Source organism: Dipodomys merriami, unplaced genomic scaffold, assembly GCF_024711535.1.
Source record: "Dipodomys merriami isolate MVZ:Mamm:240054 unplaced genomic scaffold, mDipMer1.0.p SCAF_535, whole genome shotgun sequence".
Lineage (NCBI taxonomy): Eukaryota > Metazoa > Chordata > Mammalia > Rodentia > Heteromyidae > Dipodomys > Dipodomys merriami.
Genome location: NW_027206108.1, coordinates 695,322 through 702,978, shown reverse-complemented (window position 1 = coordinate 702,978; position 7,657 = coordinate 695,322).

The window sequence follows — 7,657 nt, the reverse complement described above, 5'->3', positions numbered from 1 at the left end:
ACGATCAAACAGGATTCATTTCAGGGATGAAAAGCTGGTTCAATATATGCAAATCAATTGATATTATTCATTACATCAACAGGAGCAAGGATAAGAACGACATGGTTATTTCAATAGTTGCAGAAAAAGCATTCGACAAGATCCAACGCCCCTTTATAATGAAGGTTTTGGAAAAATTAGGAAGCCATGGAACATTCCTCAATACAATAAAGGCTGTATATGACAAACTTACAGCCAACATGATATTTAATGGTGAAAAATTAAAGCCACTTACTCTTAACTCAGGAATAAGTAAAGGATGTCCACTCTCTCCACTTCTCTTCAATCTATTATTAAAATGTCTAGCTACAGCAATAAGACAAGGTGCAAACACAAAGGGAATCCAAATAGGGAAAGTAGAAATAAAATTCTCCCTCTTTGCAAATGACATGATCTTGTATTTAAAGAATCCCATTGACTCAACTCCAAAATTACTCTAGCTGATTCAAAACTTTGGCAAAGTAGCAGGGTATAATATTAGTCCCTCAAAATCAATGGCTTTTCTGTATGCCAACAATGAAAAAAGTTTGGCTGAAATTAGGAAAGTAACTCCATTTGTAATAGCCCCTCAAAAAATAAAATACCTAGTTATTAACTTAATCAAAGAACTGAAGGACCTCTATGATGAAAACTTTAAAATCTTGACAAAGGAAATCAAAACAGAACTTAGAAAATGGCAAAACCCCCATGCCCCTGGATTGGAAAGATTAACATCATGAAAATGGGAAAACTTCCCAAAGCTATCTACAAATTCAATGCGATACCTATCAAAATTCCAACCTCATTGTTCAAGGAAATAGAGGAGGCAATCCAAAATTTCATATGGAACAATAAAAGACCCCGAATACCAAAAATGCTCCTCAACGGAAAGAACACTGCTGGTGGCATATCAATACCAAATTTCAAACTCTACTCTAAAGCCATAATAATCAATACAGCTTGGTACTGGCATAAGAACAGACCTCAGGATCCATGGAATAGTATTGAAAACCCAGCAATAACCTGCAGACCTATAGCCAATTAATCTTTGATAAGGGAGCTAAAATGATAGAATGGAAGAAAGATAGCCTCTTCAGTAAATAGTGCTGGGAATATTGGTTAACTACTTGTAGAAATCTATAACTAGATCCTTATGTATCACCCTGCACCAGAATCAAGTCCAAATGGATCAAAGACCTCGGAGTCAAACAGACACTAAAAACATTACAGGATGGAATAGGAGAAACCCTAGGTCTCCTTTGCTCAAGCTGAAATTTTCTTAATAGAGACCCAGATACCCAACAAATCAAAGAAAGGTTAGACAAATGGGATTGCATGACGTTTCAGAGCTTCTGGATGGCAAAGGACATAGCTAGCAAGATCAATAGAAAGCCCACGGATTGGGAGAAGATCTTCACTAGCCGTACAACGGACAAGGGCCTCATATGTAAAATATACTTGGAACTCCAAAAATTATACCCCCAACAACAAATCCTCAAAGAAACAACTTCCCAATAAATAAGTGGGCTAAAGACTTGAAGAGAAACTTGTCTGAAGAAGAAAGAAGGATGGCCAATAGACACATGAAGAAATGCTCAACCTCCCTAGCCATAAAAGAAATGCAAATCAAAACAACATTGAGATACCACCTCACTCCAGTTAGAATGGCTATAATCAAGAACTATAACAACAAGAGATGCTGGAGTGGATGTGGACAGAAGGGAACCTTACTTCATTTTGGTTGGAGTATAAACTTGTTCAACCACTTTGGAAATCAGCATGGAGGTTTTTGAAAAGACTTTACATAGAGCTCCCCTATAACCCAGCAAAACCACTTCTGGGCACTTACCCAAATGTTTACAAACAAGACCACACTAAACCTGCCAGCACAACTATATTTATTGCAGCATTATTTACCATAGCTAAGATCTGGAACCAACCCAGATGCCCCTCAGTAGATGAATGGATCAAGTAAATGTGGTATATATACACAATGGAATTCTATGCCTCCATCAGAAAGAATGACATTTCTCCATTTGTTAGGAAATGGAAAGGCTTGGAAAAATTATATTAAGTGAAGTAAGCCAGGCCCAAAGAAACATAGGTCCCATGGTTTTCCTTAGTTGCAATATCTAGTATATGTATGAGTCAAGCATGAAAGGTCAGATAATGTGATGTTAGGAAAATGAACCCTTAAATATGTATTGAAATGTTTTTTTTTCTTTCGTGCATTTGTTTCTAACTCATTTATAAGATTATTTCTTTGTTGCTTTGTTTGTCCCTCTCCCACACTATAAACCCTGCTTTCACTGTATTTGATGTCCGAATAATTTGTGGAGGAGATGGGGGAAAACAAGTCTTTTAAGGATACAGTTGGACCCGATGCAACTATGAGTCGTACAGGTTGTCATGTCAAAAACGAACTTTAAAACTTTGTTGCGGGGGGAGGGGGGGATTTGGTAGGGGGGCGGGGGAGAGCCTGGGAAGGGATGTTAAGAGTAAACAAAGGAGGAGGCTGCACTGTTTGATAAGAAATGTACTCATTATCTTGCCCATGTAATTGTAACCCCTCTGTACAATATGTTCACAAAAAATAAAAATTAAAATTAGAAAAAATAAAAACCTAATAAAAAGAAAAAAGAGAAAAAAATGCACACAAGTAAAAAACAAAAAAAGGATTTACATGTATCATGGAGAGATTAAGAACTAGCCTAAGAGATTTAGAATGCTAAAGGCAATGAGGATAAGCCTAGTTGACAACTAGTACTTCAATAACCAAAAATGGTTCTCTAGACAAGTTTCTGATATACCTTATTTACTATCATTTTTTCCTTCCATCTGGAGTTATTCCTTATTTTCTGTCACAACTATTAATTAGCTTCTGCCTTTTTGATACCAAAACTGATCAAAAAGATTTCAAAATCACACTTAGACTACTTTTCACTTTGTGATTCGCAGTGATGACACAAAATCCTGGAATCCTTGAATTTCCAGAATTAATCTTCAGCTGACAATTAAGCACATTCCTGGCATTAATTGCTGTGACATAATGAACAAAACTTTTTTCAACAGAGTATCCTAACATAAGTAAAATACATGAATTAGGGGCTATTATCAGGTGTCATTATGGAAGTAGCAATTATATATTTCAAGTATGTGTTCTTTCTTTTCCATTTACTAATTTTTTGCCAGTCCAGGGGCTTAAACTCAGGGGTAGGGAATTATTCCTGAGCTTTTTTTTCTTCAGGGCTAGCACTCTACCACTTGAGGCAAAGCATTCCTTCTAGTGTTTTTCTTTTTTCTGTTTTACTGAGGAATTGAACCCAGGGTTTCATGCATGCTAGGCAAACACCATACCAGGAAGCCACATTCCCAGAGCCCTAAATGACTTTCTTAAGATGGCATTAAATTTTCATTCCATAACTATGTATTATAAGTTTGGCCAGGTGCTAGAAAATGATGTAGAAAGCAATACAATACAATAAGTCCAGTAAGGCTGGATGCACTCAGCCACCTCTACATTCCTCAACTGCTGGTAGAGTTGTAACTAACAGAGGGAATCCCAGGTGCTCTTAGGCAGCATGGAATGTGGGCCTGGTCACCATTCTTGTATCCCATTGGTCAAAAATAACCATGAAAGAATGGGGATGTGGCCGGAATTCTGTGATGCAAGCAGCATGGGCGGAGTCAAGAAGATAGCAGCTCCCCCAGCCCTTTTCCCAGGGAACAATGTCCGATTCAGTTGGAGATGAGAGGGTGACCTGCTTTATCTGGATGGCTGCACAGATTCTTCTGTATGTCTTTTTGTTGCCAGACCCGGACCTTGAACTCAGGATCTGGGCACAGTCTGTGCACTGCTTTTGCTCAAGGCTCGCCCTCCACAGTGGAGCCCCGGGCTTCTGGCTTTTTTGGCACTGAAGTTGGAGAGAGGTTCAAGGACTTTCCTGACTAGGATGACTTTGACCATGATCCTCCCTTCACAGCCTTGTAAGTATCAAGGAGGACTGCTGAGAATCACTGGTACCTGTCTAATCATTGGTCTTGCTGATATTCTTGGACAGACTGGTGAGTACCCTATCCCCAGGTTGAAGTGGTGGGAGCTGGAGCTCACAGTTGGAATCCTGGTCCTGCCACCTCCAAATGGCTGGAGATCCTAAGGAACTCATTCCTATCCATATGATTGAATGGGCAGTTCTTGAATGATTCTAGGATAAAATTATACACAATTCTGTTATAGGACACTGATTTTAGTTAATTCTTTATTAAGCAGTTAAACAATCACATTCATAAAATGGAGGCATAATGAAATGCTTACGAATTGGGCCTCACATACTGCAAAGGTACCATTTTTCTGCCAGGACTGAGATTGAAACTCAATGTCTTGGTAACTCTGTTGCACTGTGTGGGAATGGGAAGCTGGTCTCCTTAAAGTCAAGAAATTCAGGTCTGTTCCTTATGCCTAAAATAGATCTCCAACATTAGAAAACATCCTATTCATGTACAATTTACATATATGATTTATATTTATATACATACGTTGACTCCATATTGCATTCAGTGTAGTTATTTTATTTTTTTGTTTTATTCATGTATTGACCTGTTATTTTATTGACTATTATGGAACATAAAACATTGATTACATTGATTACACAGGCTATAGTTCTACATTTGTATTCCACTTCATACCTGACACCCAGGACTTTCACAGAAAAGGAAAACGTGTCACCATCATCTTCTTACTCCACGATTCATTTTTGGGAGTGCTGGCATCTGAACTCAAGACCTACAACCTTCAAGGCTCAATTAATGAATGGGTGAGTGTTACCATGCCATCCTGGGGCAAATTGAGCTGACAGGCTGTTCCCAGGACCTCAGATCAAGCCCCAGGCGTGACCAAAATAAGAAAAGATTGACATGCAGATGGCAGTATGCTAATAAATATATATCTTTATAGAGTGTCAGATATGTCTATACATTATTCAGTTATATATTATACATTCCTTCCAATTCCTGGGTATTAATTATGCTTCCATGTAATTAATGTAATTAGTGTAATGTAATTAATTGTTTTCATCCTTAAACTATTAATGAAATCAGTGTCCTGAAATTATTGCGTTCCTTTAAGTAATAATATTTTTTAATGCTTCATAAATATTAAATAAAATGAATCAGCCTCCTGAAATGATGCTGTCTAATTTTGTAGGAGCATCATTCATGATCAACTCATTGAACCTTGACATTGATAATATTCCATTGTTAATCCTGTGGATGGGTATCATTTTCTTTAGTAGCTCCTGCCATTGGTTGGTGTTAGGACAGGGATTCGAAATCAGGGCCTATGTTGCCATGTGGGCCTATGGCATCCCTGATAGTCTGGCAGCCTTCAGCAATGCAAGGTGAAGTACCCTTTGCAACAGTGTCATTCAGGCCCATGAGGGTCACCATGCAAAGAAAGAAAACATAAAATGGCCATATTTTTTCTGTGCATGGCTTTCCCTGCAAGGCCTGGGGATCTAGGATCCCAGGAGGAGCTGTAGATCTAGTGGCTGCAACCCAGCCTAAGGTGATCAAAGCTGAGGCAGAGTTGCCACGACCTGAATTCAAGCGCCATATTGAGAAAAGTAAAATAAAAAAAATTAGCTCCCTGGCTTGCAATTCACGCTGTTTATTCTTCCAGGCTTTGGATTTGAACTCAGGATCTGGGTAAATCTGCAGCAATGTGGATGAAGGGGATGATCACCATATTTGAAGATAAGAAAGTTTGGCCTGCCGGGCGCTCGTGGCTCACGCCTGTAATCCTAGCTACTCAGGATGCTGAGGTCTGAGGATCGTGGTTCAAAGCCAGCCCGGGTAGAAGAGATCGTGAGACACCTATCTCCATTAAACCACCAGAAAACCGAAAGTGGCGCTGTAGCTCAAGTGGTAGAGAGCTCGCCTTGAGCTGAAGAGCTGAGGGACAGCGCCCAGGCCCAGAGTTCAAGCCCCACGACCGACAAAAAAAAAAAAAAAAAAAAAGAAGGAAATGGGTCTATAGTTCTCTTTTTGATGAGACCCTGACTGGTTTTGGGATAAGGGTTATGATGTTTTCATAGAATGAGTTCTAGGTAGTAGTGTACTTTCTCTTTCAGTTTCATTGAAGGGCTATTGCTGTGAGCTCTGCTTTAAAGGCCTTGTAGAATTCTGCTGCAAATCTTTCTGGTCCTGGGCTTTTCTTAGATGGAACTTCTCTTATTGCTGTTTCTATCTCAATGTTTGATATGGGCCTGTTAAAATATTTTAACTCATCTTGGTTTAGTTTCAGCATGTCAATATTTGCTAGGAAAAGGTCCATTTCTGCCAAATTCTCAATCTTATTAGCATAGTTTTGATAAGTATTCCCTTTTAATGTTCTGAATCTTGGTTGTTTCTCTGGTGATGTTTCCATTCTCATCTCTGAGTTTATTTATTTGGGTGAGTCTGCTTCTTTTCCTGATAAAATTTGCTAAGGGTCTGTCAATTTTGTTAATTTTGTTGAAGAACCAACTCTTTGTTTTGTTGATTTTTTCTATGGTTTTCTTGGATCCTAATTAATTTAATTCTGATTCAATTTTAATTATTTATTTCCATCTCCTGGATGAGGGTTTATCTTGCTGCTCTTTTTCAAGGAGGTTCAGATGTCTCATTAAATTGTTGGTTTTAGATGTCTCCAATTAGTTGATGTAGGATCTCCAAGCTATAAACTCGCCTCTGAGTACTGTCTTTGCTCTGTCCCAGAAGAGCTGGTAATTTGTGTGCTCATTTTTGTTGAATATCATGAACATTTGAATTTCATTTCTAATCTCTTCCCTGACCCAGTGATGATTCAACAGTGTTGTTTAGCCTCCATGTGTTACAGGACTTTCTTTGGTGGTTTTTGGTGTTGAGTTCTAATTTTATTCCCTTGTGGTGTGAGCGAATGCAAGGTATAACTTAAATGTTTCTGAATTTGGACAAGATTGCTTTGTGGTCTATTTTGGAAAATGTTCTATTGTTGCAGAGAAATATACTCATTACCTTGCCCATGTAATCGTAACCCCTTGGTACAGTATTTTCACAATAAATAAAACTTCAAAAAATGTTTATCACTTATTATAATTCAAATACCAAGCAAGAGTTATTTTATATAATCATTACAGATATCATTTTATCACTATCATAAAACAGAATAAAAAGACCAGTCCCAATTATTACCTACCTATCATTATCCTTAATTCCTAATCATTATCTAAATATCTTAAACAATCTAAATAGTCATGTCTTTAACATAAACATAAATATTCTACACATTTTACTTAAAAATTTCCAGGGGCATGTATTCATGTCTCTAAGAGATGTTCACAGAAGTTAAAAAATATTTTTGTGAAATTAATGTGAGACATGTTGTTGTTGTTCTTGTTTGCAAGTCCTGGGCATTGTCCCTAAAGTTTTTTGTGCTCAAGGCTAGCACTGCACAACTTGAAGCACAGGGCTAATTTCTCTTTTTGAATGGTTAAGTGGAGAATACGAATCTAACATATACTTTTCTGTTTGGGCTAGATGTGAAAACAATTGTTAGATCTCAGCCACCAGAGGAGCTAGAATTATAGGCGTGAGGTACCAGCACTTGGTTTGATGATGTTTT